The sequence below is a fragment of the Scyliorhinus torazame genome, chromosome 16 (assembly GCF_047496885.1).
Source record: "Scyliorhinus torazame isolate Kashiwa2021f chromosome 16, sScyTor2.1, whole genome shotgun sequence".
NCBI lineage: Eukaryota > Metazoa > Chordata > Chondrichthyes > Carcharhiniformes > Scyliorhinidae > Scyliorhinus > Scyliorhinus torazame.
In genome coordinates, this window is record NC_092722.1 from 72,679,741 (window position 1) to 72,703,008 (window position 23,268).

At 47.7% G+C, this 23,268-nt stretch overlaps 1 long non-coding RNA gene across 1 annotated transcript in view; it reads right to left on the reverse strand.

The window, feature by feature from the left end:
* Positions 1-790: 790 nt before the first annotated feature.
* The window catches only part of LOC140392872 (uncharacterized), a 40,116-nt gene continuing 17,638 nt past the window's right edge, over positions 791-23,268 (reverse strand). Inside the window, exon 3 of the long non-coding RNA XR_011935445.1 lies at positions 791-1,017. This is a non-coding gene — a long non-coding RNA (uncharacterized lncRNA). The remainder of the gene's footprint in view (positions 1,018-23,268) is intronic.

Sequence of the window (23,268 nt, forward strand, 5' to 3'; positions counted from 1 at the left end):
CAGCCACAAAGGAGCTGGAGGCCGGCGTTCAATGGAACGCAAGTGGTGTTGTAACAAACGCATTGGCCAGACGCCTGGGTGATATGGCACCTCCTGTCCGTACAGGTGGGAAACAGACATGTTATATTTGTGTCCACCTCTACCAGCAAACAGCCGTATCCTTCACTGCTGAAGCAATTCTCGTACGACCGGGAATCCCTATTGGGAGTGAAGTGGCTAGGTATGTACGCCCTCCACCGTCGCAGCCTATCGTACTGTGAATGGGAATTATCCCGAGGAAGGGGAAGGCAAATAGCCGGTGGTGCTGAACCCGGATCGTAAGGAAGAGTGACCTGATTGGGCAGTGGCTCGGAATGCTGACAATGAACCACCGTTTGGGGAGTGCCCCAAAGCGGTGAAACAGAAAATAACCTAGACACCGCTGCGGGGTTTGGGTAGCAGACAACCCGTCCCTGGCCATACAAGCGGTGGTAAATCTGGTAGAAGAGATTCATACTACCCGGGTTTTCCTCAGTTTGGCCTTTAACTAACTTAAGTGTATCTCCCGGTAACCTACGTTCTAGCTGTACTTCCCTTCTCATACGCCCCGTCCTCTCTCTAGTCCCTTTCACTTTCTCATAGCCTCTTCCTACGCTCTTCTGACAGCCTGATTTTACCTTTATTGCACCACTCTTAACACATCCAAAATCGAATTTACATGTATTCCAAAAACAAGGCAATGTCCATATAATGTTCCCTTCCCATCGCCGGGACCGGTGCAACTGCTTCATGACTCCTGCATTCTCCTTAACTTTGATGACCTTCCATGAGTCGATACCATGTCCTCGTATATGGGGGCAGCGAAGAACATCACCTTTGCATAGGTGATGTATCCTTGTAGATTGGTTGGGGCTACACAGATACATAATATTCCCCTTTTCTATGTCCATCGCCAATAACACGCCAAGCGAAGTGAGACCAAATATCATACAGACGATGCGTAGCCACTCCATCATGTTCCACACCTGTAAAATAGCACTGGAGAAGGGAGGCAGGTTAGTATCCGACCTTTTACAGTAGTGGAGGTGGACTCAATTTACAGTTATGTAGGTGGACCCAAGCACTTTGCCCCTCCACTTTAACTGCTGTGGGGGTGGTAATGAGAACTTGGAAGGGCCCGTCTCATCGCGGCTCCGATCCCTTCCTAGTCCAATTTTTGACCATGACATAACTACCGGGCTGGACTGAAAGTGAGCTAGGTACTGGGGGCGATGGCTGGTGAGCTGCGCGGACCTGGCCATGGAGTTCCTTGAGCACTTGCGTGAGGGCTAGAACATAGGTGGTCATCTCTTCAGTCATCTGATGAAACTGAACCAGTCTGGGAACCTGCAGGCTCCAGGGAGTTCTAAGAGGCCTGCCATAAAGAATCACGGCGAGAGAGAGCCGGGCCGGTCCCGCAGGTGTAACCCGCAGCTGGAAGAGGGCAACGGGGAGCAACTTAAGCCATGTCAGTCCCGTGTCTGCTCTTAATTTAGCCAATTTAGTTTTGAGGGTCTGATTGTGTCTCTCAACCAACCCGGCCGCCTGCGGTCTATAAGCACAGTGTAACTGCTGGCGTATGCCAAACTGGGAGCAAAACTCCTTGCTAATTTGTCCAATAAAATAAGGCCCATTATCAGAACTTAACTGAGCTGGTATACCGTACCGGGGAATGATTTCCCTCATCAAGACTTTAACCACAGTAGCAGCTTTATTATCGATAGTCGGATACGCCTCGACCCATCTGCTGAACACATCCACAATGACCAAAACATATTTATAACATTGACACCTTTCCAACTCAATGTAATCCATTTGGAGCGTCTCAAAGGGACCACTGGGCAACGGGGTTTGCCCCATCCCACAAGGGATACCTTTTCCGGTGTTATATTGCTGACAAATCAAACACCGATTACTGATACTTTGGCCCAACCCCTGCATTTTAGGGTGCCACCAAGTGTCCAGCAACAAATCACTAGTCCCTCGAGCCCTACAATGAGTTGCAAAGTGTACACATTCAATGACCCATAAAGCCAGCACATCAGACATACAAGTCTGATGTGCAGGCGTGGTCCATAAAGAGGAAACAGAATCATATGTACAACCTAACCATTTCCACATTTGTTTATCACTCTCAGGAGCGTCCTCCTGTAATCTTATGACGTCTTGGATGGTTGGCATTGACTTGTCAGAAGCAGACATATTTATAGTAGATCGTTTAGTCTGACTTAACATCTTAGGCACCATCACTTGCTGAATTTGCGCGGCTGTTCGCGCTGCACAATCTGCTCGTTCATTACCAACGTCAACTGGGGTTGTACCATTCGTGTGGGCAGCGCATTTAATAACGGAAATCTGCGCGGGCATAAGGAGGGCCTGCAGTAAGTCATTAACTAAACCCCGGTTGGATATTTCTGTGCCTGCCGAGATAAGGAATCCCCTATTCTTCCAGAGTTGTCCGAAGTCATGAACTACCCCGAAAGCATATCGGGAGTCAGTGTAGATATTTACCCGGCGATCTCCCCCAAGTATACATGCACGGGTGAGGGCAAAAAGTTTGGCTTGTTGTGCTGAGTAAGGGGTCTGGAAAGCTGCCGCTTCTAGAGTCAGACCATCCTGATCTATGATTGCATAACTGGACAGTCTCCGGCCAGTGGGGCTTACTAATGCACTGCCATCAACATACATAATCATGTCAGGTTGTTCTAACGGAATATCACTCAGATCGTCCCTTATTGTTGTAGTTTCCTGAATCAAGGCTAAACAGTCGTGACCAGGCGCGTCCTCATTGACAGGGGGACCGCTAAGAAAACAGGCTGGATTGATAGTGGTACAGTATTTAAATGTCAGACGTGGATTGTTCAAAAGGTATATCTCATACCTATTCTGACGAGCTGCGGTAAGATGCTGAGTCTGCAGTTGCCCCAATAGTGCGATTACCGAGTGGGAGCTATACACCGTAATATCCTGTTGGAGAGTGATGTTGGCAGCAGCCTGCAAACTATTGTATATCGCTGCCAAGATCTGGGTGCAAACAGGGTGGCCCAACGCCACTGGGTCGAGTTTGGAAGAGTAATATGCTACGGGCCGGTGCTTGTCCCCATGTTGCTGGGTGAGTACCGCTGTTGAACATCCTTCCAGAACAGTACAGTATATCTGGAATGATCGGTCGTATAGGGGCCTACCGAGGGCCGGTGCTTGTAGCAAGGCCTGCTTCAGGCAACGGAAGGCCTCGAGTGCCTCGGTGGTGAGAGTAAAGTTCCCCTCTTCACTAGTGTAAGGCATCAGCAGCTTTGTATAGACAGCGATGTTTGGTATCCACTGCCGACTATAATTCATCATACCCAGCCAATGACGAACCTCCTTGGCTATTGTAGGGGCGGGGAATTGGCATATTGGTTCAATCCTACTGGGTTCGAGACTTCTTTCTGTGGCTGTAAGTAAAACTCCTAAGAACTTAACTTTTCTCTGAGCCACCAAGACCTTTGCTTGTAAAACAACATAACCCAACGAGGATAGGTGGTTTAATAACTGGATCACATCATCCCTATTACTGGGCTCGTCAGGACTTGCCACCAATATGTAATCTACATACTGCACTAGAGTGGAACCATGCTCCAATGTCAAGGCCTGGAGTTGGGTCTGCAGACATCTGGAGAAGAGTGTAGGTGAGTTGACGAACCCCTGTGGCAGTCGGGTCCAGGTATACTGCTGTCCATTGTAAGTGAAGGCAAACAAATATTGACTTTCAGTCGCAAGTGGGAAGGCAAAGAAGGCGTGCTGAAGGTCAATTACGGCGAAGACCCGGGCTTGAGCTGGAATTTGAGCCAGTATGTGGGCAGGGTTAGGGACGAGAGCATGTAACGGCTGTACAATGGCATTAATTGAACGTAAATCCTGTACTAATCGGTACTGGTCTGGTTTGGCTGGTTTAGGCACAGCAAGTATGGGGGTGTTACATTCTGATTGGCAAGGGACCAAAATACCCTGTTTCAACAGCTCTTGAATTAATTTATCTATTGATGGAGCAGCTTGAGATTTCAGGGGGTATTGTCGAATGGAAGGTAGCTTTACATGATCCTTAATCATCACCTTAATAGGTGTAACATTTGTCTTTCCCACTTGTGATGGGTATTCCGCCCAGACCTGTGGATTGACATATTCCAACACATCATGTCCCCGGTGATGCTGCAGTCGAGTGTTAATCGTTTCAGGGACCTCAAAATATTTTATGGTAGTGCCGTCCGGCATGACTTGAAGTGCGTAGTCTGTTGGATCCGAATGATCCACTGCCCTCCTGACCATTCGTCCCATATCCCTGGCATGTAACCTTGACTGGCCATTCGGTCTCAAGTAATGGCCGGTATTTGTCCTCCAACTCCCTGTTTCGTCCAGTTCTGTCATAGGCCAGGGTAACGTGGTGCAGTGACTGTTCAACGTCTAACGTCCACCACTGGGGGGTGATAGAAATATAGCACTGTTGTCTCATCCTCCATGATGTAACCGTTACCCCCTCATCTCCGCACTCTAGCTGTAGCTGGAAGATACACAGTAAATCTCGGGCCAACAAGTTACAGTCCAATCCAGTAGTCACTACAAACTGATGCTCCGCAGACTTATTCTCGTAAGTGACTGTCACAGGTTCAGAAATAGGATACTCACACACCTGTCCTTGGAACCCTGACAATTGCTGCGTGTGGTCGGATAATGGTAATTTAAGTGCTGATTGCACAGAAGACATGGCTGCCCCGGTGTCGATTACAAATGAGTGATGTTGATCTCCTATCTGCAGAGAGATAATAGGTTCCCTTTCCGATTGGAGAGTCCTTATGGCTAAATTAGCTAGTCAATCCTGTGTTGGGAAAGGGTTTTCCTGGGAGAAGTCAGTGTATCTCGTCTGTCCTCCCCTTGGTGGGTACCCTCTCCTTTGGGTCGAATAATCTCCTTCTACTGCCTGTCTTTTAAAGGGGCATTCCTGTTGCCAGTGATCTACACGGCCGCAATTAAAACATGCATTGCTCCCTCTATTTCTGCCCTGTCCTCTTCTTCCAGTAGACCAATGGCCCCTCAGAGGGGGCTGCGGTTGTAGAGCTGTTGATTCGTTTGGTGGGCCATAAAAAGGGGGTGAGGGTCCCTTTGGGTGGGTTTGGTATCCTCCTCTTCGCTGATCCACCCACCCAAAGTCACTATATTGGGGCTCCTGCTGGTAAACTACCATTTCTGCCGCTTGTTGGGATCGCCAATCATCCTTTTTCATTACATACTCAGTCTTAACCTTTGTAACTGAGCCTCCTTCTTGGCCTACACCCTCCTTCCAATAAAATCTGACTGCCCTTGCCATCTGGGAAGGGTCGTTCTCTGTCCAATTCATGTTATTACATTTCACAGCAGTAACCACAGAAGGTGGTAGGCAATGCATTAACATAGCACAATATTGAGGGGAATTCTGACCATTTTGATACAGCAAGTTGCCTGATTGCCCACGGTAGATTTCATTAAAATGCTCCAGAAATTCCTCTGGCTCTTCAATCTTCTTAGGTTTTAGGTCTAAGATAACAGAAAGATTTATGGGCCTTTGAAATGTGCTATTCAACGCATTCAGGATCTGTGTCCTTCTATCGTCGTCTAACGCATAGGCCTGCTGAAGTGCGGCATGACTAGCATAATTCAGGTGGTTAAGATAATTGCGGTACTCTGCTGGGGTTAAAATCTGCTGGACTAGGGCCCGGAGGTCCCTTGAATCAGCTTGAAAAATTGAGATGGTAGTTCTCAAGGAATCCACGAAGGCAGCAGGAGATTTCTTTCTATCTGGGATTGTAGACATAATAGCCATCATCTCACTGGGTGTCGATGGGAAGTAAACGTCTATCGTGGGGTTCGCTCCCGCAGTCACTGCGTCAGGGTTTCACATCTTCCTAATCGGTAACTGTCTCCGAATGTCACCAGGGGGCACTCTAGCTATTTCCCCTGGTTGTTCCAGGATTTCAACATCTCTCCCTGTCACTAGGGGGAGTTCTTTCTCTTCAAAAGAACTTGTTTCAGCTTCCTTTGTTCCGGAACCTTGTGGTTTCTCCTTAGTTTGGAGAGACTTAGGTGATATGCTTAATTGTTTCTGGTGAGGGTCAAGCCCCTCTCTCGCTGTCCGAGATCTTGTCCTAGAGCTAACTGGGCTTGTGGGACAGAGTTCCTTTTGTTCTTCTGGTCGTGAAGTTGGTAAATCAGGACCCACACTATCACCCAAAAGGGCTTGAGTTACTGGCATATTTGGAATCTGGGGAGCAATGACTGGGTATATATTATTATACTCTGGTGGTTCTGGAATGAGCGCAGACCATGCTACGGGTGCTGACGGAATTTTTACTGACTTTTCCAAATTATTGAATTTTTCTTTTTCTGTCAATTCAAAGCCAGCCATTGAACTACGTAGCTCATCTCTTGTTTGACCCGCGTCTTTCCTGTCTCTACTTGCGCTTTTTTTAAATGCACATTCCTTTTTCAAGATCTGTAATGTTTTTAGGTTACCCTGTTCACTAATTGGAATCCCCATTTTAAGGGCATTGTCCTGCCAGCTAGACAACATAATCTTATCTCTTTCCTCTTGACAATATTGCCTCCATAATCCAATTAATTCTTTAGCTTTCATACTTTGACTTTTTCTCCAAATTTGTCCCTGGATTTTCTTAACCATTTCTAGGTCTTTGGTGCCCCCTAGTGGCCATTCATCTCCCATTTTAGTTCTTAACTGTGCTGACAATTTTCCAAAATCCTTCGCTTTGTCCGGATACTTATCACATAATATTTGCAGTGGCATGCCTGGATCATTTGTGCTATCCAAGGAATTCCCCATAATCTCAACTAGTCCTCGGAACTGCGTTTTTCGCCACTACAGTCCAAGGAGACAATTTTAGCTTAATCAACTATATTTTTAACACACGCACACATGGAGGTGAACCATTTTCAATTTCAAATGTCGCATCGACATCCCATAACCTAACCCAACCGAATTAACTCACAAATGAAGTTGAACCATTTATAGTTTTAAATGTCCCATCAACAACATAGCCTACCCCAGCCGAATTAACAATATGAAATCCCATCAATTAAAATGCTAATCCCCAGACTGACCTGTGATTTCGTCGAGGCGGTCTTTCTGTGCCAACCGCGAGTGACCAGACTAATCAGACGATAAGAAGAGGGGAACAATCAATGCGCGGTCATTTTCCAGTTCTACATCGAGGGCCCTTGTTCCCCATCCTCCTGTTCATAATCAGTCTAATTCTGATTTCGCAGTTGGACCAGGATCGCCCTGAGAAATCCCGGTTTTCGGCACCAAATGTTGAATCCCAAATTTCTTTATCCGTCAGTCTGGCCTCAATAAAAGTCGAGATGGATTTGCAGGTATAACATTAGTTATTTTATTCAGCTTGCAAGCTACCTAGTCCACAGTGATACAGATAACGTGTTGCTCTCTGCAGCCCTGGGAACTAAGTGAATGTCCCAGACAAAGAGATCAGTACTGATACATTCAAATGGCATCAAGTTTCACATACTCGACGCCCATAGGTCATCCTATGTCCCTCCTGACTTGTTTGATCTATTCTGATTGGCTCACTTCCAATCCCTTTCTCCGGCCCCTATCAATCCAGCATCACTCTCGTAGACACACCTCTTCCTGCTTTTTCCATGCGGTCTAAAATCCTTTGTCTCTACTTGCCAGAATCAAAGTGGCTTATTTCTACATTACATTAACTAATATCTCTAAAGTAACTATTTTATATCACATTCGTCACTGCGACCTTGATACCCTCCTCAGTACCTCACTACTCTCAACACTGGCTTCTGGACTACAGCTCGTTTTCCCATCCCCCTGACAAATTAATTTAAACCCCCCCGAAGAGCCGTAGCAAATTTCCCTCCCAGGATATTGGTGCCCCTCTGGTTCAGGTGCAAACCATCCTGTCTGTGCAGGTCCCACCTTCCCCAGAATGTGCTCCAAATATCCACGTACCTGAAACCCTCTCTCCTACACCATCCCTGCAGCCACGTGTTTATCTGCACTCTCTCCCTGTTCCTCACCTCACAAGCACGTGGCGCCGGCAACAAACCAGAGATGACAACATGGTTTGTCCTGGCTCTCAGCTTCCACCCGAGCTCCCTAAATTCCTGTTTAAAATCCCCGTCCCTTCACTTACCTATGTCATTGGTACCGATGTGTACCACGACTTGTGACTGCTCCCCCTCCCCTTCAAGGATTCTGACAACACGGTCCGAGACGTCACGGACCCTGGCACCCGGGAGGCAACATACCATCCGTGAGTCTCTTTCGCTGCCACAGAACCGTCTACCTGCACCTCTAACTATCGAGTCCCCAATAACTATTGCTCTCCTGCTCTCCTTCCTTCCCTTCTGAGCAACAGGGACGGACGCAGTGCTGGAGATCCATTCACCGTGGCTTACCCCTGGTAGGTCGTCCCCCTAAGCAGTATCCAAAGCGGTATACTTGTTACTGAGGGGAAAGACCACAGAGGATCCCTGCACTGATTGCTTCCTCCTAGCTCTCTCACCGTCACCCTCTATCTTGATTCTTTGGAGTAACTACATCCCTGAAGCTACTGTCTATGACCACCTCTGCCTCCCGAATGATCCAAAGTTCATCCAGCTCCAGTTCCAGTTCCCTAACGCGGTTTCTGAGGAGCTGGAGATGGGTGCACTTCCCACAGGTGAAATTAGCAGGGACACTGACGGCGCCCTCACCTCCAACATTCTGCAGGAGGAACATTGCACTGCCTTCCCTGCCATCCCCTCTGGATAAAACAAGAAAAAGAAAGAAAGAGCTTACTTGTTACTCACTCTACCCCTTAGGTTAGAGGAGGTGGAAGGGTGGGGGACACTACAAGTGTATTGTCTAGAGTTTAGGAACCGCCCAACTTAAATACAGGTAAAAATAAAACACTTAACTAGCAACTATTGCCCCTCGCACGAGAACAGTAATCAGCTGTTATGGGCCCACGGACAACAGCTTCTCCACAAACCACCTTTTAGATACAGTGACCGCAATGAACTGATGCAAATTATCCCCACAACAGCCAATCAGCATCTCCACTCTGCTGCCCTCTGCTGGATGCTTGCCTTCACTTGAACATGAAGGGTGTCTTGCTCAGGTCCATGTTCTGGATACAATGACCACAATGCACTGATGCAAATTCTCCCCGCAATAGCCAATCAGCAGCTCCGCTCTGCTGCCCTCTGTTTAGTTAGAAATAAATAGTTTGTTAATATTTGACTTATAACTCTGGTGTCTGTTGTTATGGGCCAGGGTTTAGAGAACCCCAAAATGTATCATGGAGTTCAACTGACCCACGACTTTTCCGAGATTGTGGTATGGGGAGCACACACCCCACTCTACAGGTATGGTGCAGCAGACATCTAGCAGTATTTTTTAAAGCAAAACAATGTTTTTTCTATGAACTCAAGTTAACTTTTTTAAAACATACAGTGAACATTTTAGCAACCATTAATTCAAATACAACGCCCAAAGAATACAACACTAAGTAATCCTTAAACTTTCTTTTTAACATCCATAAGACTTTAAAAAAAAACTTTTAACAGAAGCACATCTGGTTTAAATTCACTACTGAGAACAGTTATCACTCTGAACTTACCAAATGATCAAGAGATAGTCTTTACATGGCAGAGAGAACAACATTACACCTTCTGTGGCTGACTGCAGCTCCAACACTGAAAAAAACCCAAAAATACACAGACACACCAAAGCGTTTCTCAAAGTGAAACTAAAAAGCTGACAGACAGCCCAGCTCCACCCACACTCTGACATCACTGCAGTAATTTGAGCAGACAAACATTTCTTAAAGTGACATTCTCATGACACTGTAACTCATTGGAGCAGTCAGGGGTTAACTATCTTAGGAAAACACAAATTATTGCTAATTCACTTATGTTGGGACTCCGGGGTCTGTGGAGCTGGAACTGACCGCATACACGCTCAGGGTGCCGTACCACAATGTAGAGGTCTATATCTAACCCCGTGCTGTATCTGTCCTGGGAGTGTTAGATGGGGACAGTGTAGAGGGAGGTTTACTCTATATCTAACCCTGTGCTGTACCTGTCCTGGGAGTGTTTGATGGGGACAGTGTAGAGGGAGCTTTACTCTATATCTAACCCCGTGCTGTACCTGTCCTGGGAGTGTTTGATGGGGACAGTGTAGAGGGAGCTTTACTCTATATCTAACCCCGTGCTGTATCTGTCCTGAGAGTGTTTGATAGGGACAGTGTAGAGGGAGCTTTACTCTATATCTAACCCCGTGCTGTACCTGTCCTGGGAGTGTTTGATAGGGTCAGTGTAGAGAGAGCTTTACTCTATATCTAACCCCGTGCTGTACCTGTCCTGGGAGTGTTTGATGGGGACAGTGTAGAGGGAGCTTTACTCTATATCTAACCCCGTGCTGTACCTGTCCTGGGAGTGTTTGATAGGGACAGTGTAGAGGGAGCTTTACTCTATATCTAACCCCGTGCTGTATCTGTCCTGGGAGTGTTTGATGGGGACAGTGTGGAGGGAGCTTTACTCTATATCTAACCCCGTGCTGTACCTGTCCTGGGAGTGTTTGATGGGGACAGTGTATAGGTCACTTTACTCTATATCTAACCCCGTGCTGTATCTGTACTGGAAGTGTTTGATGGGAATAGCGTAGAGTGAGTTTTACTCTGTACCTGTCCTGGGAGTGTTTGATGGGGACAGTGCAGAGGGAGTTTTACTCTGTACCTGTCCTGGGAGTGTTTGATGGGAACAGTGCAGAGGCGATTTAATCTGTATCTCACCCCGTGGGGGGAGTGTTTCTAAATTTTTATATTTTTTATATCAAGAAAATAATATCACACTATTCCACCAATACAGAAAGGCACAATGCAAATATAACGCTGTCGATACTCAACAACCCACTGAACCCAGCCCTTGAAACATAAATCTAACATCTCCAAAAGCTGATGGTGACTAACTCTCTGAAAATGGAAAAATAAGTCTGCCACCTCGAGTAGAACCCCTCTACCGACCCCTGAATGGTTTACTTGACCTTCTCCAAGAGTAGGCCAAGGGCATTGATCGGAACACAGGGACATAAGACATCGGAATTAGGAGCTGAAGTAGACAATTCAGCCCTTTGAGCCTGCTTCCCAATTAAATCAGAAATATATCTATTTCTTTCTTGAAGTCATTTAATGACTCAGGTTCTACCGCTCTATGGACTAGCGATTTCAACAAATTTACCACTCTCTGTGAAAAGTAGTTCCTCCTCATCTCAGTTCTAAATCTACCACCTCTCAACCGATATCTGTGACCTCTAATCCTAGATTTCCCCACAAGGGGGAACATTTGGACTACGTTTACTTTATAAATCTCATTTAGTATTTTATCAGGAGGAGTCAGAAGGGCTAGAAGGGGTCACGAAAAGTAATTGGCAAATAGGGTTAAATAAAATCCCAAGGCTTTTAACACGTACATAAAAAGCAAGAGGGTAGCCAGGGAAAGGGTTGGCCCACTGAAGGATAGGCAAGGGAATCTATGTGTGGAGCCAGAGGAAATGGGCGAGGTATTAAATGAATACTTTGCATCAGTATTCCCCAAAGAGAAGGAATTGGTGGATATTGAGTCTGGAGAAGGGTGTGTAGATAGCCTGGGTCACATTGAGATCCAAAAAGACGAGGGTCGTTTAGGTGTCTGGTGACAGTGGGGAAGAAGCTGTTTTTGAGTCTGTTCGTGCGTGTTCTCAGACTTGTGTATCTCCTGCCCGATGGAAGAAGTTGGAAGAGTGAGTAAGCTGGGTGGGAGGGATCTTTGATTATGCTGCCCGCTTTCCCCAGGCAGCGGGAGGTGTAGATGGAGTAAATGGATGGGAGGCAGGTTCGTGTGATGGACTGGGCGGTGTTCACGACTCTCTGAAGTTTCTTGCGGTCCTGGACCGAGCAGTTGCCATACCAGGCTGTAATGCAGCCTGATAGGATGCTTTCTATGGTGCATCTGTAAAAGTTGGTAAGAGTCAATGTGGACATGCCAAATTTCCTTAGTTTCCTGAGGAAGTATAGGCGCTGTTGTGCTTTCTTGGTGGTAGCGTCGACGTGGGTGGACCAGGACAGATTTTTGGAAATTTGAAACTGCTAACCATCTCCACCTCGGCCCCGTTGATGCTGACAGGGGTGTGTACAGTACTTTGCTTCCTGAAGTCAATTACCAGCTCTTTAGTTTTGCTGGCATTGAGGGAGAGATTGTTGTCGCTACACCACTCCACTAGGTTCTCTATCTCCCTCCTGTATTCGGACTCTTCATTATTCGAGATCCGGCCCACTATGGTCGTATCGTCAGCAAACTTGTAGATGGAGTTGGAACCAAGTTTTGCCACGCAGTCGTGTGTGTACAGGGAGTAGAGTAGGGGGCTAAGTACGCAGCCTTGCGGGGCCCCGGTGTTGAGGACTATTGTGGAGGAAGTGTTGTTGTTCATTCTTACTGATTGTGGTCTGTTGGTCAGAAAATCGAGGATCCAGTTGCAGAGTGGGGAGCCAAGTCCTAGGTTTTGGAGCTTTGATATGAGCTTGGCTGGGATTATGGTGTTGAAGGCGGAGCTGTAGTCAATAAATAGGAGTCTAATGTAGGAGTCCTTGTTTTCGAGATGCTCTAGGGATGAGTGTAGGGCCAGGGAAATGGTGTCCGATGTGGACCGGTTGCAGCGGTATGCGAATTGCAGTGGATCAAGGCGTTCTGGGAGTATGGAGGTGATGCGCTTCATGATCAACCTCTCGAAGCACTTCATTACGACTGAAGTCAGGGCCACTGGTCGGTAGTCATTGAGGCACGTTGCCTGGTTCTTCTTTGGTACCAGTATGATGGTGGTCTTCTTGAAGTAGGTGGGGACCTCGGAGTGGAGTAGGGACAGGTTAAAGATGTCCGTGAATACCTCTGCCAGCTGGTCCGCGTAGGCTCTGAGTGCACGACCAGGGATCCCGTCGCCTTCCGAGGGTTCACTTTCAGGAAGGCCAATCTGACTTTGGAAGCTGTGATGGTGGGTATGGGTGAATTATGGGCTGCTGGGGCACTCGCCAGCGGATTGTTGGTTACCTGCTCGAACCGAGCATAGAATGCATCGAGTTCATCAGGGAGTGGTGCGCTGCTGCCAGAGATACTGTTCGGCTTCGCTTTGTAGCCCATTATGTTGTTTAGTCCTTGCCACAACCGCCGAGAGTCTGTCTGTGACTCTAGCTTGGTTTGATATTCTCTTGGCATTCCGGATGGCTTTGCGGAGGTCGTACCTGGATTTCTTGTATAGGTCAGGGTCGTCTGCCTTGAACGCCTCAGATCTGTCCTTCAGTAGGGAGTCAATCTCGCGATTGAGCCATGGTTTCCGGTTGGGGAACGCACGTACTGCTTTCTTTGGCACGCAGTCGTCCACACATTTGCTGATGAAGTCTGTGACGGTGGTGGCATACTCATTTAAGTTGGTCGCTGAGTTCTTAAATATGGACCAGTCCACTGTCTCTAAGCAGTCACGTAAGAGCTCTTCTGTCTCCTCGGACCAGCACTGCACAACCTTCTTCGCTGGATTCTCCCGTTTGAGTTTCTGCTTGTATGCCGGGAGAAGGAGCACCGTCTTATGGTCTGATTTCCAAGGTGCGGTCGGGGGATGGAACGGTAGGCGCCCTTGATTTTTGAGTAGCAGTGGTCAAGAGTGTTGTCGCCCCTGGTGGGACAGGAGATGTACTGGTGGAATTTTGGCAGTACACTCTTGAGGTTGGCCTTGTTGAACACGATGAACAAGGCCTCCGGGTGTTCTGTTTCGTAGTTGTTTATTACTGTGTATAGTTCGTCCAGCGCCTTCCTCACTACTGCCTGGGGTGGGATGTAGACCGCTGTGATAATGGCTGAAGTGAACTCACGTGGAAGATAATATGGGCGGCACTTCACGGTAAGGTATTCCAGGTCCGGGGAGCAGTAGGTCGCCAGAGTCGCCACATCCAAGCACCAGGAGGAGTTGAGGAGGCAAACCCCTCCACCCTTCGGTTTGCCTGATGATGCCGTGCGGTCCGCCCGGTGAATTGAGAAGCCTTCAGGTTGTATGGCACAGTCCGGTGAAGCAGGGGTGAGCCATGTCTCTGTGAAGCAGAGCACACAGCAGTCTCTTACTTCCCTCTGAGAGATAAGTCTGGCGTTAAGTTCATCCAGCTTGTTTTCGATCGCTTGGACGTTTGCCAGGAGTATGCTGGGGAGAGGGGTCTTGAAACCGCGTTGCTACATAATACTAAATCTAAAATAGCTTGCTCCCTGGTTGGCTCCATAACATATTGCTCTAAGAAACAATCTTTCATACACCCCTCAAGGCTACCCTTGCCAATTTGATTAATCCAATCAATATGCATATTAAAATCACGCATGATAACTGTTGTGCCCTTCTCACAAGCCCTTATTGGAATAGGAGACCTCCATCCCAGCAGAACTCACCTCCGGCCTATTAACAAGGCAAAGGTGAGGACGTCCATCTTCACCCCTGTCTGCAACCCCGGCTAGTTCGAAACCTGTAAATGACCACCAGAGGACAAGGCTCCAGCTCAAGAGTGGACACCATTACCGGAACCAAGGTATATTTTGGGCAGCACGATAGCTCAAGTGACTAGCACTGTGGCTTCACAGCACCAGGGTCCCAGGTTCGATTCCCCGCTGGGTCACTGTCTGTGCGGAGTCTGCACGTTCTCCCCGTGTCTGAGTGGGTTTCCTCCGGGTGCTCCGGTGACGGTCGCATATCAGCTGCACGGGTGCTCCGGTTTCCTCCCACAGTCCAAAGACATGCAGGTGAGGTGGATTGGCCATGTTAAATTGCACTTCGTGTCCAAAAGGTTAGGTGGGGTTATTGGGTTATGGGGATAGGGTGGAAGTGAGAGCTTAAGTGGGTTGGTGCAGACTCGATGGGCCGAATGGTCTCCTTCTGCACGTACTATGATATCAAGAATCTCTGACATGGAAATGCAACTAAAGGCTTGACCAAAAACCACAGGTGCAGGACAAATGTGAACAGAGCCAGGTAGGCCCAGCTGGCCACTCCCAAATGTTCTGGTCCTGTCCCAGACTTGTTGGGTAAAGGACCACCTTTTTCGAGGCCATGTCGAGGGTTGTTGGGGTGAGGGTGGAGCCGTGCCCACCAGTGCCGGTCTTTGTGGTGTCAGAACAACCAGAACTCCTAACAGAGAGAGGGGCAAATGCCTGAGTCTTTGTCTCCCTGATTGCCAACCGGAGACGCCTGCTCAGCTGGAGATCGCAGCGCCACCCAAGGCAGACTGACTGACCGACTTTGTGGAATTCCTGAATGGAAAGGATAAAATTCTCCATCGAGGATCGGAGGGAGGCTTTCAGCGCACATGGAAACAATTCACCAGCCTGTTCCAAGACCTGTTTGTGACCAGCAGCCAATAAGGGAAGTGGGTAGGGGGGGAAAGGGGGGGGGGGCCATGATAGAAACAGACAATGGAGCAAGACTAGAGGGTGGGGGGGAATGGGGAGTGGGGGGAGAGGAGGGTGGGGGGGAGGGGTGGGTAAGCAGCAACCAGGCCCAGGACAGGAAAGGCAGGGGAGCCTGGGGGGGTAAAGGGCAAGGAAACACATGAGAGCGATCACAACAACGCCAAAAAGGCACGCTCAGGTGGAACCAAACACGTCCGTGGTACGTTTTAATCCCAGGAGGCAACATGCATAAAGTTAATACGGTGCAGTTGTGGCAACCACTCTCTGGGGGCCCAAAGTGAGGGCCCCACATCTGTACAAACATTACCTTTGTATACAAACCTGTTTATATTCCAATTTTAAAATTTTCTTTCTGCCTCATATACCCACTATAGGACAGAGGTCAGAGGTAGGTTCTTTACGCAAAGAGTAGTGAGGCTGTGGAATGCCCTACCTGCTACAGTAGTGAACTCGCCAACATTGAGGGCATTTAAAAGTTTATTGGATAAACATATGGATGATAATGGCATAGTGTAGGTTAGATGGCTTTTGTTTCGGTGCAACATCGTGGGCCGAAGGGCCTGTACTGCGCTGTATTGTTCTATGTTCTATGTTCTATCTTTGCTTCTGAGCAGACCGTCGATGAAGAAAGCACACATGAAACTGGATATGGAACAGGATAAGGCAACAGATTTTGTAAAGACGGTGGACTTACAATTTACACAGTCGGGACACTATTGTATTCCATTACTGACAAATAATATTTCAAGTAGAGTGGTTAAGGATGTGTTAATGGCAGTTGAAAATGGGACTTTAGCAGGTAAAAAGCTTGTGGTATTAAAACTGCATAGGCAATTTGCACATCCGTCTCCTCGGAGGCTGAAAAATGTATTAAAGGATGCAGGGGTAAGGGATGCCGACTATACTAAACTGATAGAACAGGTTAGTGACCGCTGTGAAGTTTGTAGGAAGTACAGAAGGACACCAGCACGACCGATAGTAACCCTACCTTTGGCCAGGGATTTTAACAACATTGTGGCCATGGACCTTAAGATCTGGGATAAAGCAAATAATATATTTATTTTGCATTTTGTAGATTTAGCAACCAGATTTAGTCAATCAACGATTGTACGAAGTAAAGAAAAGGGAGTAATTCTGGATCAAATCGTGGAAAAATGATAGGGACAGGAATGGGTCCACCGGCAAAATGGGTGGTACATGCAAATAATTCATTGCAGATAGTTGGGGGCTACAGTCCCTATCAATTAGTGTTTTGTAGAAATCCTAAAATTCCGTCCATGTTGGATGACCAGCCTCCAGCTTGGGAGGGGACTACAATTAGCTCTGGTTTTGCTGAACATTTAAATGCATTACATAGCAGTAGAAAAGCTTTTTTGGAAGCAGAACTCTCTGGAATAATTCGAAAATTTTCAAATTAAGACAGAGCAGACAGACATGACGAGGAACCAGAGTCATCTAGTATGCATGTATTACAGAACTGTGAGGACCAGTTAACTGATATAGACAGGGTTTCTGTAGAGCAACACAACACTTCTGATGAATTAGAACAGGCCATTTTTCTGAAAGGGCAACTGCCAAAAGTTGGTACAAAAGTGACATACTTGCCTGAAGGGTCTAGTCAATGGAAGGATGCAACTGTTATTAGTCGAGCAGGGAAGGCCACTGGAAAGTATAAACATTGGTTGAATGTACAGCATTCAGGGGAAGGAGTCAAGACAATGGATTGGGAAAACGAAGTTCAAAAATGGAGGGCACAGAAACGCAGTGCCAGTTCAGATAGTACATCGGATAGTGAACAGGTCCGCAGGAAAAGGTCGAGAACTATTGAAAGGACATCCCACAGAACGAGATACCAGGCGGGAGAGGGGACGTAGTTTATCAAGATCTCGGAACATGAGTAAGACTAGGAAACTACGAAAAGACTAGAAGTGGAAGCCCACATGCACGTGAGATTTTGGTGGCTTCAAATAAATTAGATGAAAAAGTAATCAAAGAAGCTAAACAGCAAGAATTGCATAGTTGGAGTGAATTTGGGGTATACTCGGAAGTACCGGATAGGGGACAAAGAGCTCTATCCCACAGATGGATTTGCACAGAAAAGGTTCTTTCAGATGGAACTTATAAGGCAAAGGCCAGGCTTGTAGCAAGGGGATTTGAAGAAAACTGAGAAGATCAGGATTTAAGGGTAGATTCACCTACAGCAGGAAAGGTTATTTTAAAGATCTTCTTGGCTCTATTAGCCACAAAGGCATGGGAATGCAAACCTATAGATATAAAAGCTGCCTTTTTGCAGGGGCATCAGCTCCAGAGAGACATTTTTCTCTGTCCTCCGAAAGAAGCACCTAACACAGAAGGGGTACTCTGGAAGTTGAACAAATGTGTATCTGGATTAAATGATGCATCTAGAGTCTGGTATTTTTCTGTAAGGTCAGTTTGTTAAAGTTAGGCTGTTGCCAGTTGAAAGCAGATCGTGCAATGTTTTACTGGCACTATAAAGGAAATCTTTCTGGCATTTTTATGATGCATGTCGATGATTTTTTGTGGGGTGGGACTAGTGATTTTGAAGCTATTGTCATCTCTGGTTTGAGGAAAGAATTCAGGGTTGGAAGTCAGGCTACCGGTGCATTTAAATATATTGGACTGGAAATTGGACAGACTAAGTTTGGGGCAACTTTACGTCAGCAATCTTATTTGGAAAGCATCAGCCCAATAGCAATTAGTCGTGGCCGAGTTTCACAAAAAGACACAATGGTTTCAAAGATAGAAAAAGAGCAACTGCGAAGTTTAATTGGGCAACTGACTGCACCGGACGTGAGTTTTGATGTCTTAGAGTTGAGTACAAAAATGAATGATCCCTAAGTGGAAGACATAATAAGAGCAAATAAAGCGTTGGCCAAACTAAAAATGCAGGAGTGTGTTTTGAAGTTCCCGGTTTTAGGTGACCTTAGGCACTTGAAACTGATAGTTTATAGTGACGCGTCCTACGCAAATTTATGTGATGGGGTTTCAAGCGCAGGAGGTTTTATAATTTTCCTTTTGGGGAACAATGGTAAATGTTGCCCGCTTGTGTCGTCTAACAACCTGGGTCCCCTTTGGGCCAACCGGGCTTGGATGGCCCGGCTGCTGCTCGGGTGTTCCAGGAGGCATGGTACCGCCCTGTTCTGGCCACTGCCCACCAGGGACAGGAGGGGGGAGTCCGAGGTGCTGCATTGTTCCGGCACCTCCCCTGCGGGAATCCACCAGCACGAGCTCCAGCACCTCCTCCTTCCTCGGGGTGCTCGATGGCCCCACTTGCACCACATCATGCTGCAACTCAGCCACCACCTTCTGGGTTTGTTCCACATCAGCTAGTGACTGCGCCATCTCCCGTTGTGTCTGCGCCACGTCGGCCTGTGCCTGGGAAATGCCGCCAGTGTTCTCAGCCATGGCCCGCTGGTCCACCCTTAGGAGCACCACTGCAATGTGCAGGTGGTTCTGGCACATGGCTGCCTGTGATGGGGCAGCCCTGTCCCGGGCCTCGGCCACCGCCTGCACAGATTACCCCAGGCCTTGGACAAGCCAATCCATTGCGAAAACCGTCACCCCAATGCCTCCACTGCGGACGTTACCCCTGCGGTGTTGGCCTGCGTACCGCACATGGTTGGTACCATCTCCTGCTCCCGCACGCAGTTGGACTCCTCCAGCTGGATGCTCGCCGACAACTCTTCTTGTAGTCCCTGGCTCTGCGATTACATCTCCACTATGGATGGGATCATAGAAGCCCGAGACCCGTCTGGACGGCAGCTAGTTCCTCGGCTCGGCCTACCCTCCGACTGTTCGCCTCTCGGTTGTTCCTACTTCCACCTGCTGAAGCGGAGCAGCTGTGTGATGCGCATCAGATAGTGTCCCAACCGAGGTGAGTATCTCTGGGATGGTGGAGGGTGTTGGACGGGAAATCAATGTTAATCCTTGGACTCGAGCTCCAGGGTGTCTTGGCTCTCATGTTGAGGACTGCCGCCCGTGCTGCTCTCCTCATCATCTGGTCGGCACACCGTGGGGGGGGGGGGGGGGGGGGGGGGGGTGTAGGGGGTTAATCCGGCTGTGGCACTGGCTCGGGCAGGGACACCAGATGGGCTCACCCCATCACCAGCGGGTCCTGCGAGACACAGGAGAAGATGCATGATTAGGCCGCGGGCTGGGATGGGAGAAGTGGGGTTGGTGGGGGTGAGGGTGGTGGGTGTGGGGGTGGAAGGAATGACACACGTGGCATGCGGAACCATAACTCAGCAGGGTCTCACTTCCTAGCTCATAGCCTATCTCCACCCCGGCGACCTTCCTTTCCTCGGGGCTGCCAACCATGTGCAGGGTGCTCTGCTCAGCCACAGTGAGGTGCCACAGAACCAGGGGTCCCCCTCTAGTTTTCTTTTCTCCCGCTTCAGACGTTTATTGGCAGCCTTCTCCTGGGGGTGGGGTGGGAACAGAAAATGCCAGTGTTATACAGTCCGACGTACGCAGCCCAGGGTGTGGGTGGCTGGTGGCCTCAATGGCCATGGCAGCTGGTATGGGTGCCAGCATGTGGTGTAGGGTGGGGGTTCTGCTGCACTCTGGATGGGGAGGGCAGCGGGACGGGGGTTGCTACCAGGGGCACAGCGCTGCCTACTCACCCTGGCCACCCTGAGGAGGTTGTGCAGTTTTTTACTGCAATGCTGGCCAGTCTGGACGGTGTTGCTGGAGGCGCTGACCACCTCTGCCACCTACTCCCAGACGCGATAGACAGAGGCAGCTGGTCGCCTCCTTCCTGGGCCAGAGTACAGGGTCGCCCGTATCTCCTCCACTGCGTCCAGAAGGGTCTCCAGATTAACGTCGCTGAAATGGGGTGCCACTCCCCTTGCTGCCATCTTGTTGGCTGGGATGTGTGTACGTGGGGGGTGCAGTGTATATAGGCAGCTGCAGCTTGTCAGCCTCCTGAGTGTCAATCACAGACCTGGCGAATCCAGCACCATTTCTCATTGGAATAGATTGTGTTCCACATGGCGTCAGTGCTAGCCCCTTGACAGTTGCTGAATTTGTCCAGGTGCGGCACCAATTTTGCTGCCGTAGAACTCCGCGAATCCTGTCCCAACATCAACACTTTGTCTCAGGAACGAGCAAATACCCTCAACCATTTCGCTGGTCCATTCAACCCCTTACATTCCAGGTGACCAACCGAATTAGGGGCTTTCAACCTCCCCCAACCACCAACTTGATCCGGAGTCAGCCATTTCCACCAAAAGGTGAACAAAGACACCTATACCCTACCTCAACTACCTCTAACCACAGACAAAACAAAAATGGTAAGATCATCATCAGGAAGGACAGAATGGATGGTAAGGGAGGTGATGTAGCTCTGTTATTTAAGGATGACATCCAGGCAACAGTAAGGGATGACATCGGTGCTATGGAGGATAAGGTTGAATCCATTTGGGTGGAAATCAGGAATAGTAAGGCGAAAAAGTCACTGATAGGAATAGTCTAAAGGCCACCAAATAGTAACATTATGGTGGGGCAGGCAATAATCAAAGAAATAACTGATGCATGTAGAAATGGTACAGCAGTTATCATGGGGGATTTTAATCTACATGTCGATTGGTTTAACCAGGTCGGTCAAGGCAGCCTTGAGGAGGAGTTTATAGAATGTATCCGCGATAGTTTCCTAGAACAGTATGTAATGGAACCTACGAGGGAACAAGCGGTCCTAGATCGGGTCCTGTGTAATGAGACAGGATTGATTCAGGATCTCATAGTTAGGGATCCTCTTGGAAGGAGCGATCACAATATGGTGGAATTTAAAATACAGATGGAGGGTGAGAAGGTAAAATCAAGCACTAGTGTTTTGTGCTTAAACAAAGGAGATTACAATGGGATGAGAGAAGAAATAGCTAAGGTAGGCTGGGAGCAAAGACTTTATGGTGAAACAGTTGAGGAACAGTGGAGAACCTTCCAAGCGATTTTTCACAGTGCTCAGCAAAGGTTTATACCAACAAAAAGGAAGGACGGTAGAAAGAGGGAAAATCGACCGTGGATATCGAAGGAAATAAGGGAGAGTATCAAATTGAAGGAAAAGGCATACAAAGTAGCAAAGATTAGTGGGAGATTAGAGGACTGGGAAATCTTTATGGGGCAACAGATAGATTAAAAGAGTAAACTTGCTCAGAATATAAAAACAGATGGTAAAAGTTTCTACAAATATATAAAACAAAAAAGAGTGGCTAAGGTAAATATTGGTCCTTTAGAGGATGAGAAGGGAGATTTAATAATGGGAGTTGAGGAAATGGCTGAGGAACTGAACAGGTTTTTTGGGACGGTCTTCACAATGGAAGACACAAATAACATGCCAGTGACTGATGGAAATGAGGCTATGACAGGTGAGGACCTTGAGAGGATTGTTATCACCAAGGAGGTAGTGATGGGCAAGCTAATGGGGCTAAAGGTAGACAAGTCTCCTGGCCCTGATGGAATGCATCCCAGGGTGCTAAAAGAGATGGCTAGGGAAATTGCAAATGCACTAGTGATAATTTACCAAAATTCTCTAGACTCTGGGGTGGTCCCGGCGGATAGGAAATTAGCAAACGTGACACCACTGTTTAAAAAAGGAGGTAGGCAGAAAGCGGGTAACTATAGGCCAGTGAGCTTAACTTCGGTAGTAGGGAAGATGCAGGAATCTATCATCAAGGAAGAAATAGCGAGGCATCTGGATGGAAATTGTCCCATTGGGCAGATGCAGCATAGGTTCATAAAGGGCAGGTCGTGCCTAGCTAATTTAGTGGAATTTTTTGAGGACATTACCAGAGCGGTAGATAACGGGGAGCCAATGGATGTGGTATATCTGGATTTCCAGAAAGCCTTTGACAAGGTGCCACACAAAAGGTTGTTGCATAAAATAAAGATACATGGCATTAAGGGATTTGGATAGGCTAAGTGAATGTGCTAGGGTCTGGCAGATGGAATACCATGTTGACAAATGTGAGGTTATCCATTTTGGTAGGAATAACAACAAAAGGGGTTATTATTTAAATGACAAAATATTTAAAAATGCTGCTGTGCAGAGAGACCTGGGTGTGCTAGTGCATGAGTCGCAAATAGTTGGTTTACAGGTGCAACAGGTGATTAAGAAGGCAAATGGAATTTTGTCCTTCATTGCTAGAGGGATGGAGTTTAAGACTAGGGAGGTTATGCTGCAATTGTATAAGGTGTTAGTGAGGCCACACCTGGAGTATTGTGTTCAGTTTTGGTCTCCTTACCTGAGAAAGGACATACTGGCACTGGAGGGTGTGCAGAGGAGATTCACTAGGTTAATCCCAGAGCTGAAGGGGTTGGATTACGAGGAGAGGTTGAGTAGACTGGGACTGTACTCGTTGGAATTTAGAAGGATGAGGGGGGATCTTATAGAAACATATAAAATTATGAAGGGAATAGATAGCATAGATGCGGGCAGGTTGTTTCCACTGGTGTGTGAAAGCAGAACTAGGGGGCTTAGCCTCAAAATAAGGGGAAGTAGATTTAGGACTGAGTTTAGGAGGAACGTTTTCACCCAAAGGGTTGTGAATCTATGGAATTCCTTGCCCAGTGAAGCAGTAGAGGCTCCTTCATTAAATATTTTTAAGATAAAGATAGATAGTTTTTTGAAGAATAAAGGGATTAAGGTTTATGGTGTTCGGGCCGGAAAGTGGAGCTGAGTCCACAAAAGATCAGCCATGATCTCATTGAATGGTGGAGCAG